We start from the raw sequence: 15,022 nt of genomic DNA, 5'->3' as shown, positions 1-15,022 counted from the left end.
TTTAGGAGTGTTTTCTGGTCAAGTCTGATAGGATGCCTCAACCTGGCCCCAAAGTCTATTTTTGGTATTTTCTGGGGACTTCATTGATTTGTTTCCCTTGCTGCTCTGTTGAACACCCTTATCCTTTTGCCCTGGAGTGGTAGGATCAGATCATGCACAATTCCTGTACTGTGACTTCAGTGTTGTCCTTCGAAGCGCTATTAGTCAGTGAGTGATGTCTCCTGGTGGGGCTGGCCCTAGGGCCCTCTTGTGCATTGGCTGCTCTGGGCAGGAATATCATCCTCAGGGCTTGGTGGGGCCAGGATGCATTTCACCCTCTCTCCTTCTGTCTTCATTTGCTCCTGTGTGCTCTGGTCAGATGTGCCCCTCTCCCTTAGCTGTAGCTTCAATGCTTTCCTCTGAAGTGAATTCTTCTGGGGGAGAGGGGGGCGGTTTACACATAGTTGGGATTGCGGCCTGTCCTGTAGACCTCTCCATTGGTCCCCTGCTTCGTGCAGGTAGTATGCATTCATGTCTTGGCACACTGGTCCTTCTTTCCTCTCCCGCGGAGATATAAACAACACCCTCCCCTTGGATGTTTAACTTTTTTTTTTTTGGGCCATGAGGTGTGTTTTATTTTCATTAATCATACAAAAAATTTTCTATAGCATTCCAGGGCAGACCGGAGAATTTGGTAGTCCCTTTGGAGACCCGGAGGCCGGTGGGTTCACAGTGCATCTTGTCGCTCGTGCCCATCTTGCAGGTGACTCTTCTTTCACATCAGTCTGGTGGACGATGGAGGGGGCGAATCCTCCAGGATTCGGAGATTTCGCTCAGCTTCTCCTGCTCAGTGGTCTCCTTGGTCGGCGGGTGTTCTTCTCCTGCATCTCCGTTGTCTTCAGCTTGGCCTTATCAAAGCTGGCAATTTCTCCCATGTCTGGCTTGTGTGCCATTTTCTTAACGCAATCCCTGGCTTCCAGCTCCTCCCAGACAAGCTCCCAGGCGATCCCCAGATGTTGAACTTTTTTATACTGCTGCTTTTCAAAGTAGTTTCTGTTCCATTCAAACTGTTATTTACTGCATAATACTTATTTCTATTAATTTTCCACCCATATTTTCTATCTTACATGCCCATACATGAATTCAATGTATTCTGTTCTAACTTCTCCATAAAACTCTCACAGATACACTGAATATCCATTCTGTAAACTTCTACTATAGAAGGAATATGACTTGTAAATTTCTCTTACCCTCAAGTTACTTGACCTATCGTTAAAAATGCAATAATACCGCTTTACTGGGTAGCTAGAAAACTATATGTCAGTTATTTTTTTTCCTGTTATTCATGTGCTTCTCTGTAGTTTTTCAATGTGAAGGGGCAGTCATGCAGAATTTAATGAGAAAAGATGAAGAAAAAGAGACAAGCTACTGGACATAGACAAATTATGATTTATTATGTGTTTTCAAATCTAAAATAAAAGCTGAATGTATTAATGTAAGGTTTTATTCTTGCTAGTCAGCCAGAATGATCCCAAGAAACATAGATGGCAAGACTGACTTTGTCTTGATTATTATGGGTGTGTTATCAGGAAGGATCAATTCTTGGCGAAAGATATCATGCTTAGGAAAATATAGAGCAGTGGTTCTCAACCTTCCTAATGCCACGACCCTTTAATACAGTTCCTCATGTTGTGGTGACCCCCCCAACCATAAAATCATTTTTGTTGCTACTTCATAACTGTAATTTTGCTACTGTTATGAATCAGGCGACCGCTGTGAAAGGATCATTCGACCCCCAAAGGAGTCGCAACCCACAGGTTGAGAACTGCTAATGTAGAGGGTCGAAAAAAGAGCAGAAACCTTAATAAGATGCACAGATAAGGAAATGGGGAAATAGTGCATCCTTTGGTGACTGTTTATCCTTCCTAGGGTCATAAAGATGAGAACTGTGGGAAATAGGTTTGATAGGGCGTAGTGCATGAACATGGGGATTTGTTTTCTCACTAGCAGTAATCTTCATTTTACTTATTTAACTAGGTCTGTTTAGTTAGGTTTGCGTTGTTGGTTGTGAATCACCGTTCCAGTCATTTAAAATGTGATGCATTTCTTAATGGTTTTACTCAAGGAAACTTTGCATTTCATTTCATAAAGTGAGAAAATGGTATGCAGATGGCTGGACTTAAAGCCACACTGTTTCAGATTGTTGGTAAAACTTCAGAAATTGCATCTGAGATTAATGTGCAGTAATTTGTGAAATGCTGTGATTTAGTATTCAGTAATGCTAGTAGTGCATTTCTGTACATAGTTGACAAAAAATGACAATTGGGAAAATTTATTAAAATTTCTATCAATTACTCCAGGACTATAGAGACCCAAATGCTGGTATATGTAACTGATTTTGGAAGATTAAAATGTGTTTATTTTCCTCCAATATCTTGGTACAAATTGTTTCTGTAGTGGTGTGGAGATTAAGATTTCTTATATGAACTAGTATAAAACAAATTTCACAATGAATGCAAAATTCTGCAAAGTCTCCTTAATATGACCTGTGGCAGTGTTGCTAAGAAGCTAATCAGAAACATTTGTTAACAATATTGACATTTTGAAAAAAAAAAAGAAAGAATACTGACATTTAATGTTTAAGAGTATTCTACACACATAGGAGAGTTAACAGAATAAGACTACAGTATATAGGTTTAATAGCCAATATTTAAAATGTTGGGTTTTTTTGGTCAGGATAGTAGTAGTTTTGAAACTATTATAGGAACCATTGTTTTGGACAATTTTGTTTTACTATTTAAATCATGTGTATACATTGATAACGTGATAATTTAAATTTTAAATGGTTTTCTTGTTTGGACTTTTTATTTTAGTTTTTTGAAAATGTAGTATGATGTATAGAAGCTGTGTTGAGAAGAAGATTGCTTCAAGAAAAGGCAACATAGCAGAACACACAATAACAATAAAATTCCCCAACCTATTGCTGCTCAGTCCATTCCAACTCCAGTGCCCCTGCAGGACTCCCAAAGCTGCCGTCTTCATGCACACAGCCCGTCACACCTTTCTTCCACAGTGGCCTTTTAGTTATCAGCTGAGCACTACTAATGTTCCTCTTGATAAGAATAGTCACTTTAAAGAAAAGATTCATCACACCTCTCTATGAAACCTAAAATCAGAAAGCAGAAAGGTAAGCATTTTATCTAAGCAGGGTGTGATATGTCAGGAATAGCTTATCAGATAGCTTAAATAAGTGGGCAAACGAACCTAGCCCCCTAGCAGCTCATGGTGACTCCACAGATCACATAGTCATTCTGTAGGGTATCTTTTGGCTGTAATTTTTATGGAAGCAGTTTGCCGGGCTTTTCTTCCATGTAGTCTCTGGGGGAGTTAGAACTACCAACCTTTAGCAGATGATCCAGGAATGTTTTTGTCACCCAGGAACCTTAAGTAGTTGTTAACCACCACTCTTTGCAGTGATTTTAACAATTAAACTCATCAATGCTTAGAACAGAACCTTAGGGGCCTGGGGTGTCAAACCCAATTAAAACGCGGGCCATTTGGTACAACAGGCAATATTCATGCGGGCCACATCACATTTACAAATTTTGTTAAATTTATATTTTGAAGTGAGGATTCAGGAATATGGATAGGATAATTAAAACACTATATCATTGATTTTAACATTTATTTAATGTATTTATAAAACTAAAATTATTGTTTTTTTACCCGAACTTGCCAGCGTTTTCCTCCTAGTTTTCACTTACCTCTTATGTGGTGACTGGAAAATATAACAAAGTAACTAATAAAAAACACAAAACGTTGGACAGCTGACAAACGTGATGCACAATCGTAATGGCTTCCCTCTAAAAATGTTAACTAGCGCTGCCGTTAGGTATGATTCATAACAGCACAACCCAGAGTGCTCTTTTTAACCTTCTCGCTATTGGGATCTGTGTACATGACGTGGCACTGAGAGTGGCAGATGTATCGTTTCCAGACGTCGCTGGAACTGAGTCAGCGCGTTTATACACGTCCACAGGCCCCCGGGAAAGGCACTGGGCACGTGTATGCTCGTCAGTGGTTAAAGGGTTAACGAGGGAATTGTGTGTACAGTTAGTGCCGCCATCTCCCCGAAGTGCTATTTTCTTCATAACACTTTTTCTATTTTCATTTTATTTCAGAGCATTGCAGGCCACAAAAAATTACCTCGGGGACCACATGCGCCCCATGGGCTGCCCGTTTGACACCCTGGGGTAAAAGATAAGAGACGGAAGTAGGACGCATGGCACTGCGTGGCAGCTCAGAGATCTTTTCGTTTGGAGGCTAGGGTTATTTCTTTTAGAACTTGGTGGTTGTGAGGGGCTCTGAAAGTAGGGGCCGTACCAGAAATAGTTCAGTAGATTTTCCAGGCGATTCTTAGATCTCTCTTTGAAATTTGATGACTCCATGTTTCCACTTTAATGATTTCTCCTTGGGCAATATTGTTTACTTAGTTGAAAACACAAAAATTTCCAAACTAAAGTAGCAATAATTATCACCATTTATTGAACCTCATCTGTGTGCCAAATAATGCAATAAATGCTTTACATATATTGTTTTATTATGTCCTCAAAACAGCTCTATAAAGGTATATATTCTTAGCTTCATTCATTTTGAAAATTGAGGCTGAGGTTACCTAATTTGCTCAAAGTATACACTATAACAACTTGAATTTCAAACCTTCAGCGTTTTCCAGAATAACACATTATCTTTCAGAATATGAAATTTTTAATTAAGTTGGATTTTGTTAGTTAATGTAAACATATTCTTCATCACTCCAATGGGACTATATCTTTTTTAATACATTCCTAGTTTATAGAATATTTTAAAAGAAGAGCTGTCATGGCGGTAGTGATGTTCTGTATCATTGGATTTATATTCTTGGCATTGTATTGTCATGGATTTAGTGGGATATTAAAGAAGGTTGGGAAAAGAACTCAGGAGGTTCAGAATCCTGCAGACTGAGCGGGCTGAAAGAACCATTGTGACTGTCATCATTCAGTTTTTACATAAGCTGAACACTGCACATTAAAAATATCATTGTAGTATTTTATCCATGTCATTATAAATACTTTATTTGAGAGTTGGAAACATATACATTTTTACATTGTATGTAATACACATAACTAATGCTATGAGATATGAAAACAAACACAAACCCCAAACCAGACAATCCTACTTGAATACATTGTAAGTTAGGGACTGCATGTATACAACATTTTAAGGTTGCTCTCACTATCCAGTTGTGTAATGACAGTGCTTGGCAGCACAATGAGCTGAATATTATGCAAAGTGATGTGTCCTGGGATACTTAGAGAGTAATGGGAAACCAGCAACAAAGACAACTTTCTGAACCATCCGAGAATGTCACTGAGAATCAATGACGAGTACAGTTAGAGCAGTGTCCCAAGTATACTTAGATACCCGATGCAGAAAAGTACTTTCAAGCTTCCAAACTACAGTCAAGCCTGGGAAGGCCAACTTGCATAAGATGGAAAAATCTATCAGAAGTAGAATGCAAAATATTTCCCACCAAAATGATTGATAGAGAAATTGTAAGTCTACACCCTGTCAAAGGGACCTGGGAACTTAGGACCTAGGAAGATAAAATAGTCCCATCGAGTTTTGGGTTTCATGGGTTTCACTGTAACACAGCGATTCTCAACTTGTGGGTCGCGACCCCCTGGGGGGTTGTTGAAAGAGCCTTTCACAGGGGTCTCCAAAGACCACAGAAAACACATATTTCCGATGGTTTTAGAAACTGAGACACCGCTTCTCTATCCGTCTCCAGGTGGGTCTGCCCACATGCAGATATGCCCACATATGAGTACCCTGTGTGAAGACTGTTACCCATGCTACACCATGCTTCAAGACAGAATTTCATTTATTTGTAACTAGAAATAAATATTTCACAATATGTAATTACATATTGTTTTGTGATTAATCACCACTGTGCTTTAATTATGTTCAATATGTAACAATGAAAATACATCCTGCGTATCAGATATTTACATGACGATTCATAATAGTAGCAAACTTAACAGTTATGAAGTAGCAAGAACATAATTTTGTGGTTGGGGGGTCACCACAACATGAGGAACTGTATTAAAGGTCATGGCATCAGGAAGGTTGAGAACCACTGCTGTAATAGGTACTGTATCTCTTGTCTTCTATTGCATCCTTGGCATGGTAGGTGTTTGGTAATTTTGCAGAGTAAATGAATGGAGTGAATATTTTATTAGGATTGACTAAAAGATCAGTTGTGGACATATAAAACCTAGAACACACTTTGGAGTGACCTAAGAAAGATGTCTACCATGATTCCAGGTACATTTACTATACTATTCAAAATACTGACTGAAAAGATCTTATAACTACATTGACTTTGCACTTCTCCATATCATTATTTATAAAGACTAAGTTGTGCAAAAATCGGCAATATATAAAATCAGCATCAGATCACAACATTCATGATGACTACATCTACAAAAACCATTGAGAATTAGGGTTCAGACAAATTGCCACACCACTTTACTTACAGTCACTGTTACTCTTGCTTGGTAGTGTTCCTTACTGCCAGACATATGCTGTTAATGTGCAAAATAGATTTTTTTGCTATTATACATGCAAGTCAGATAATGAGATAGTTGATGAGTGAGGAACAGGTGTGTTCAGTATAGCAGCAGAATGTATGAGTGAACTGTAATGACAGTCTTTCCCACCAATACCATTTTATACTGATGTAATGTTGGGAAATTTCTAAATATTGAAAATGAGATTGCCTGATTAAATTCCTTTTTCGAACATTGTGAACATTGCTAAATTATAGTAGTAGTAATAACTGTGATTACTTTTTTCACCGTTGCTCCTAATCTTACTTTTGTCATTCCAGAGTTTTCTGAGATAACTAAACAGATGGAAACTCCCTTCCTAGCCTGTGGTGAATTCAGTGTAATGCACTCCTCTAGTGACATCAGGTGATCTTCTCCAAGCATTTCAACAGTGAAAAACCTGCCTTTTATTCTAGCGTCCATGTATGCAGTCCATGTTTTTGCAGCAGTGCAGGACAGTTTTCTTGGTAAAACCCATAAGACAGGAAAAGTGAGCGGTGGGATTAGTGCTTTGTTGTTGGGTGCCATCAAGTGATTCTTACTTATCACAACCTTATATGACAAATTGTCCCATAGGATTTCCTAAACTGATCTTTATGGAAGGAGATTGCTAGGTCTGTTGTCTTGTAGAGTAGCTGGTGGGTTTGTACCACTTCCCTTGTGGTTAGCAACCAATCACTTAAACTTTTATGCCATCAGGCTCCTGGATTAGTGGTAGATAGTGAAAATTTTATTCAAAGAAGACCATTACTGGGAAGTCTGTAAGTGTTTCTGAAGAGCATCAAGCGAACGAGCGTTTTCTTTAAGAAGACCTCTCTGCTTGTGCCCGTGAAGGAGCCCAGGTGGCAGGGTTGGTTACATACAGACTGCTCATCACGAGGACAGCAGTTCTGCTCTTGTACAGAGTTACTGTGAGCTGGAATTGGTTAGAAGGCATTTGAGTTTTGTCTGTTGCCTTTTCTTTTTTTTTGTATTTTGCTATAGTCTTGCTGTATTTATTAATATACATACACATAAATGTATATTTGTGAACATTTACATACATATATGCATACATACACCTATGATTATAGTGCTTGCTTAAGTAAATGGTCTTATTTTAAATATATAAAACTTTCTTTCCTACATCCTATCACGATGGAATGTTATGGGAAGGAAAGACTGCAGCTATGCTTTCAGTAATGCACATTTATTCCTGTTACAGAAACTAGTTATAAGATCTTTTTTTTCACTGAAAGTGTTCAATAACGCTGAGTTAGCAGCCAAAGTATACATTGTAATTGGTTATTAAAAAGTACATATATAAATTATACATTCGGTGGAGGCTTACATTTCAGATCATCACCTTGATAGCCAACAGTAAAAGCCACTCACTCTCCGCACCCCAGTACTTTACTCCTCACCCACTCCCGATTTAATCTTCTCCCCCTTGTGATCTACTGTTTTCCATTTTACCCAAGTTAACATCTGTCAGCAGTCTAATCTATTGCTTTATCTCTCCTCCTTTGCCACCCCCTCCCCCTTGGCAAACTCCAAAGTTTACATTCCCTTTGGTATATAAAAGTCTTTAACTTGTCATCCTCCCCACCCCCAATAGTGGTCTCACATAATATCTGTCCTTAAAAAGCATCTTATGTTTTACTTTTTAAAAACAATTGACCTTTTAGTCAACACTGATGAAATTAGGTGCCAGAAGATTTAATTTTCACTTATAATTTTTATTACATTATTTATCTCGGAACAATACAATTTATTACTATCCAGTAATGAACAATTCCAAGTTTTCCATAAATTGGGGGTTCATGGAAATTTTAAATATTTGTTTCTAAAAGATGTCACATATTTATTTTAATTATATTGTACAAGACAATTTAAATATTTTATGAACAACAGTTATTAATAGACGTTCTTTGGATGGTGCAAATGAGTGAGCCCTTGACAAATCAGAGGTTGGCAAATCAGACAACCCAACTGGTTCTTTTTAGGTATTTTCAAGTTGTTTTCGAACCTGTGTGCTATGGAAGTGTATGATCTCCTCATAAATGCTGTGTGTGAGCCCATTGTTGCCGCTACTGTGTCAATCCAGCTCATTGGGGGCCTTCATCTTTTTTGTTTTCTGATCGTCTCCTTTATCAAACTTGATGTCTTTTTCTAGGGACCAGTCTTTTTAGTTATCATGTATAAAGTTCACGAGTCCAACATCACGTCAAGTACAGATACAAAGCTCGAGTCTAAGGCACAGCTTTCTGCCTGTACTTCTTCCAAGACAGGTTTGCTCTTTTTTCTTGGTTTTCAATGTTCTTCATTAGCACATCTCATAGTGCTATCTTTCCTTTCACATTTTTTTCTGAATTCACCTCTTTTTCTGCAGTTTGGTACCTCCCTGTGGTATTTTCACTGCCATTGAGTCCATCCTGACTCAGCATACTCTGTAGGACAGAGTAGCCCTGCCCCTGGGGGTTTCTGAGACTGGATCTGTACAGGAGCAGAGACCCTTATCTTTTCCCTGAAGAAGCTGGTGAGCTGAAACTGCTGATCTTGTGGTTACAGCCCAATGTGTAACCCACCACACCACCAAGACTACGCTTTGTCTCGTCGGGACAAGTACAGCTAGAATCTTCCTTAGAAACCAGGTGGGCCAGATTTTCTCCCATGTACATGCTATGAGGCGAGACCGGTCCCTGGAAAAGAACATAATGCAAAAAAAAAAAAAAGGAACATAATGCTTGATAAAATAAAAGGTTAGTACCAAAGAGGAAGATCCCTGACAAGATGGATTGACACAGTGGCTGCTACAGTAGATTCAAACATAACAGTGTGAGGGCCAGGGCATGACTGGGTGGTGCTTTGTTCTGTTATAATAAGGTCGCTATGAGTTGGAATTAACTCAGCAGTACCTAACAGAACAACCCTGGAAATGTACTGCTTCCTTATGTTTTAATTATCTTCAGAAAAATTTGTGTATGTATTAATTCAGCGATTAGCATTAAACAGAATATACTAAGTAGGAAGCAGTTTCAGCAACTTTTTGTATAATGTAGAATTCCTATTATACAAAAGCTATTATTCTAAATGGGTTGTCTTTGTAATAACCTTTGAGTCTGTCTATCCTAAGGACTGTTGATTTCATTAGATTTAATTTTTTTGGACCCAGTTTCTTCAACTCTCTCTTGTCTAGATAATCTGAAAAATGAATATATCCCAGATGGTCATTTTCTTTCCTTTTCTAAATTGGTGATCATGCCTGAATCCTCCTTCCTCAATGATTCATGTTGATCCTATTGGCAGCTGCCTAATCACAGGGCTATAAAATTTTCTGTGAAAATGGCAAGTTGTCATTGTTGTGAAATATTTACATTATTTATTAAAACAAGACTAATATTAATTTTTCATAATATGTGTTTAAAAATACTTAAATAAGACCCAAATAAGACATTAGAAATATTTATATACATTCCTATGTGCTGATTAGTAGCTAGGAGCCCTCATAGCATAGTGGATTTACATGTTGGGCTGCTTACTGCAAGGTCAGTAGTTAGAACACACCAGCTGATGAGGCTTTCTGCTTCTGTAAAGATTTACATCCTTGGAAACCCACAGGGGCAGCTCTACTCTGTCCTGCAGGGTTGCTGTAAGTCAAAACCAACTTTGTGCCATTGAGTTTGGCTTGCTTTCATAGCTAGAGTCCCCAGAGTAGCTAGAGTAGCGACCTGTGGGTCGCAACCCCTTTGGGGGTCGAATGACACTTTCACAGGGGTCACCCAATTCATAACAGTAGCAAAATTACAGTGATGAAGTAGCAACGAAAATAATGTTATGGTTGGGGGTCACCACACATGAGGAACTGTATGAAAGGATCGCGGCCTGAGGAAGGTTGAGAGCCACTGAGCTAGAGTCACAGGGTTGACATGTTTGGCTGCTAACAGAAGCATTGGAACTTGGAGTTCACCCCAAAGCTCCATGGACGAAAGACCTGATGATATACTTCTGAAAAATCCTATGAAAACCTCATGGAAATTGAAAACCTGTGAAACAGCCTTACTTGACACACACGAGGTTCCTATGAGTCCGAAATGGTTATTACCTTAACACCTACATTAGAGTGTCAGTGTAAACAATTTGAGTATTGGTTATTTTTAAAAATGGTCTCTAATAGCAAGGTTAGGTAAATGAGCATCTTTGAGAAACTAATAAAAGACATACAGAAAAATAAACATATACACACATACTTTTATACCAATCTACATTCAGTTTCTTGAGGGTTAAAGAATCCATGAAATCCACTCATGGATCTTATTAAGGCTCCATCTTAAAAATTTGTGACTTACTTTTTTTTTTTAAGGTAAGCTTTGTGTTAGTAGAAAATGCATCATTGCATTTCATGATAATTCATTTGAGCATGCTTATTAGCCTTTATAAGCTAGTTTACAGTGTGTTCAAAATAGATATTTATGGAGTACGGGAGAATGTATTTTTAAATAAATCTTACAGGAAGAAAAGAATTGAAGTTAGTTTATATAAAATGTTTACTTAAATTGGCTTTGAAAAAAAAATTGAGGCTAGTCTTTTAAATTAAGCCTATCTGATCTATTCATACATGAGATAAATCCTGATTTTTTTATAATACCTTAAAGAAATTGATCACATAACAGTAGGATAGACATTTGTTGATCTCTTCTTTGAAATTAAATTGTCTATACTGTATTTATAATGTAAGAAAAAAATGAAATATTCTATTAGCCTCTATTATGGGCAAATCCCATTATCTCTCAATTCCATTTTCCGTGAACTTTCTGAAGCCATTTTATATATATTGGATGAAGTAATAATCAGGAAATCTTTTTTGTGTTGAAACTTAGTTGATACAAGTAAACCAGTAAGATTTTAGTTTTCACTTTCAGTAGTATAACAGTCCAAATTGAAATCAAGTGTCACTGTATTGTTAAAAGTGATGGGGAATGTTTTCTTCTAATAGTCGACTAAATTCTGCATATTTCTAATTGAATAATTTACTTTTTGTTAAAGTAGACCTCAATACATGTAAGGTGTGGACTCGAATGAAAATTTCAAAGAAGAATAATTACCAATATTTTAATGTTTAGTTTTCATTAAAAACTCGCCATTTTTTCCTTGTTCCTTTTTTATGAAAATGAAATCATGCTTGCACAAATGCCAGTTTGTGCTTTGGCCTGTAACTTAATTAAGAAGAAGGAATGTATGCTTAGGATAGCTCAGAAACTGAGACAGTATGTACCAGGAACCACCTGCATTCCTTAGGGGCATAGTCTATTAAAATATTAACCACACTATTTCTTGTTATAAACAGAATTTTCATGTGAAAAATTTGGCCAACATATACACACACCTCATTTTTGCCATGCCCTATATATTTAATACACCTAAATGGTTACATTTAGAAATATTCTTAGAACTTTGCAACTTCCACCCCCAATTAGTCTGGTTTATTATTGTTAATTAAATTTTGAAGACCTAGAAAACCAAGTCATGTTTTCTGTTTCAAATTGCTTAAACTTGGGGTGTTGTGAAGACTTGTTTTTGAACAGATTACGCAGTGCTTCTCTTCATTATCTCTTGACAATGACAATATTGAGCTGTCCCACTCTGAGGAAATACTCTTTGTTTATCTTCTTCTAACTTCTTGGCTGGAGACTGGATGGGTATTTAGACAAGACATTTTAGAAACATCCCAGGAAGGATTTTCTCTATGCTATGGCGTAGAATTTTATTTGAAAAGGAATTTTGTTTTCTACACTGTAGGCAAAAGAAATCTGGAAATTGTTAAGAGAAATAACTAAGTGTATAATTGAATTAAAATGAATATTTCTTTTATTTTTAATCATGAAATCTATACCTAATAACTTGTATTCTCAAGGTACTGATTTAAGATACAACCTAAAATAAGTATACATTCATGTTATTGATTTATTTAAAAATATAAATTAATGTGAATACCTTCATAAATTAATATGGGAGAAGTATGTAAAACCTTACTAGAAACTATGCTAACTGCTAATAAAAAAGACCTTGGAAACAACCAGAATGGTATTGTGTTTCCTTGGTGTAATAAGCATGGAAAATTTGAAAGGCGAGTCTTTTGTGTCGATTAAGTTTGGAAGATTATGGTATACCATTGAAAAACCTAGATTCTACAGTAGATTGAATTGAGAGGCTTTCCCATAATTCAACTGATTCAAAATTTAAGCACACTTTTTTGGGGGTGGAGGGGGGTTAGCCAGTGCCCATTTTCATTATAGTTTAAGGCTTCTTTTAACATACGTTAATAAAATAGTTCAGGACCTTTGCTGCCAGAAGAAATAGTGTCAGTGGGAACTGAGTACGCAGAGAGGAATCTACAGCTGGATGGAAATGGTGAGAATCAAACCAGATATAAGCAATACCATGCCTAATCAGGGAAGGATTTTCTCTGAATGAATCCTGGTATGAGCAGATGCCCAAGGCACTTGGCAGATGGCTTGAGTCTGGGTACAGGGCACACCATGTGGGAAGAACTAAGTGACATTCCATTATACCACTCCATGAGCAAAGGATCCAGATGCTGTGTTTAAAACAACAGCAGTAAAAAGATAATATATCCTTTTTATTTTTGATGGCCATTTTTTGTGGATTATGTATTTGTATTGAATTGTCCCCCTGAATACTGTATCTAAAAAGTTGTGAAACTCGGCTAGAAGATAACTGTTGGCATTTTATCTACAGCACAGTGTGATTGGTGAACAAGTCGGTGGCTTGGTCCCTTAGGAGTACAATAATCCTCATGTTAATGCCCTTTCTTTATCAAATGATAACAATTTTATGAATTACCATACTGGTTAAATAATCTGTAGCTCTTATTTATTTTTATAATACCTCTGAGGGAAAAATAACATACTGTCTGTCATCTGAAGCCTGGTTCTCGTTCTTATTTGAGGTTAATGGGAATACCATCCTTTCTGTGAAAATAACTAAGGCTCACTATAATATTGTCTGTCACAACGAGGCTTCATTTCTGTGACCCATGTATTTTGCCCTGCTGAAACCATAATATTTTTTCAGCTTTAACTTTGCTCTGAGTTCATATAGCACCTTCCTCCTCCTCTACCTGTTGAGTGATGCGGGAGGTCTTTTTTTTTTGAATTGAAAAAGCTAACCTACTTACAAAATTAGGATGAAGAATGGCTCCTTGGACAGTTATGTAAACAAACTGGAAACCTGGCTTGAGCCATTTACCTTCACAGTTCATATGTGAACAAGTGAGGTTTATAGGTAGTTGGGTTTTTTTCTTCTTTTCTGTGTAATATTTAGATTAGTTATTTTGGAAATTTAGAAACATGTATTTGAGGTTTTCTTCCTTTCTTGAATGACTTTGTTAATAGAAGTTCTGAGCTTGCAGAACTTACTACCTTTTCATAAATCTAGTTCATTATATAGTCAACTGCTTGTCACAGAGACTATATTTTAACCTACTTATTATGCATGAAATATAGTAGATGTTCCATACTTAAATTGAATGAATTTGGTGAAAGTTGTAATTCTTTCATGAGTGTTTTAAGGGAATCTTTCAGAAAAATCCATGACAGCTCATAAGTTTTGCAAAGCTCCATAGTGCACCAGCTAAACTCCCTGATTTCATTATCTTTGTCTTTCTAACCATCATTTCTGAAGTACAGATAACAGTTCTTGTAATGCATGCCAACTAGATGACATGTCTCATAGGGTATAATGATTATCTTAATGATTTTGATACTGGACTCTGAGAGAAAGGTCTTCTTGTTCTTCCTTTTTAAATGACAAGTACTGATTATAAAAGCAAAACATTGGAGTCGTTATGGGGCGATAACTAATGTGGAAGCAGAGCAGCCACTACATCAGCGATTCTAAGCTTCAATTTGATCAGTCACTTAAATATTCCATAATTTTAGGTGAATAGCATATCTCCCAAGTTTAATTACTTCATTTTTAAAATGGTGATGATTAAAAACCTATAGTCAAGAACTATTGTGAGAAATAGATACTATTTAAAGATATGTCTTATATAGTGTCTGGCACAATGCTGTCTATTAAAATAACTTTATTATTTTTATTTTATTCCAATTTCCCCCCTGTCTTCCAACTCTTATTTACTTTTATTATTTGTAAGCTTCCACATAGTTCCTTTTAGCTTCTCACACTTTTTAAATTTATTTTGAATTGTAGTTAATGACTTTTAATAGTTAAACTGCAGCTCTTCCATGTGGTAATTAACAGAGATGTTGTCAAAGTGTGTGGGTATTTAGTGAGGGTGTCTAATGTCTGTCAGGGGTCCTCAAACTTTTTAAACAGGGGGCCAGTTCACTGTCCCTCAGACCCATTGGAGGGCCGGACTATAGTTTTTT

At 36.9% G+C, this 15,022-nt stretch overlaps 1 protein-coding gene and 1 pseudogene across 2 annotated transcripts in view; one reads left to right on the top strand and one right to left on the bottom strand.

Annotated features, from left to right (window-relative positions):
* The window catches only part of TMEM135 (transmembrane protein 135), a 233,025-nt gene that overhangs the window by 118,706 nt on the left and 99,297 nt on the right, over positions 1–15,022 (top strand). The gene's annotated exons all lie outside the window — the stretch shown is intronic.
* On the bottom strand, positions 760–932 carry LOC115870483 (annotated as a pseudogene).

This window comes from Echinops telfairi, unplaced genomic scaffold (assembly GCF_000313985.2).
Source record: "Echinops telfairi isolate 266 unplaced genomic scaffold, ASM31398v2 ScPeMD7_1713;HRSCAF=2227, whole genome shotgun sequence".
Classification (NCBI taxonomy): domain Eukaryota; kingdom Metazoa; phylum Chordata; class Mammalia; order Afrosoricida; family Tenrecidae; genus Echinops; species Echinops telfairi.
This window is presented reverse-complemented; position numbering and strand designations above follow the sequence as displayed.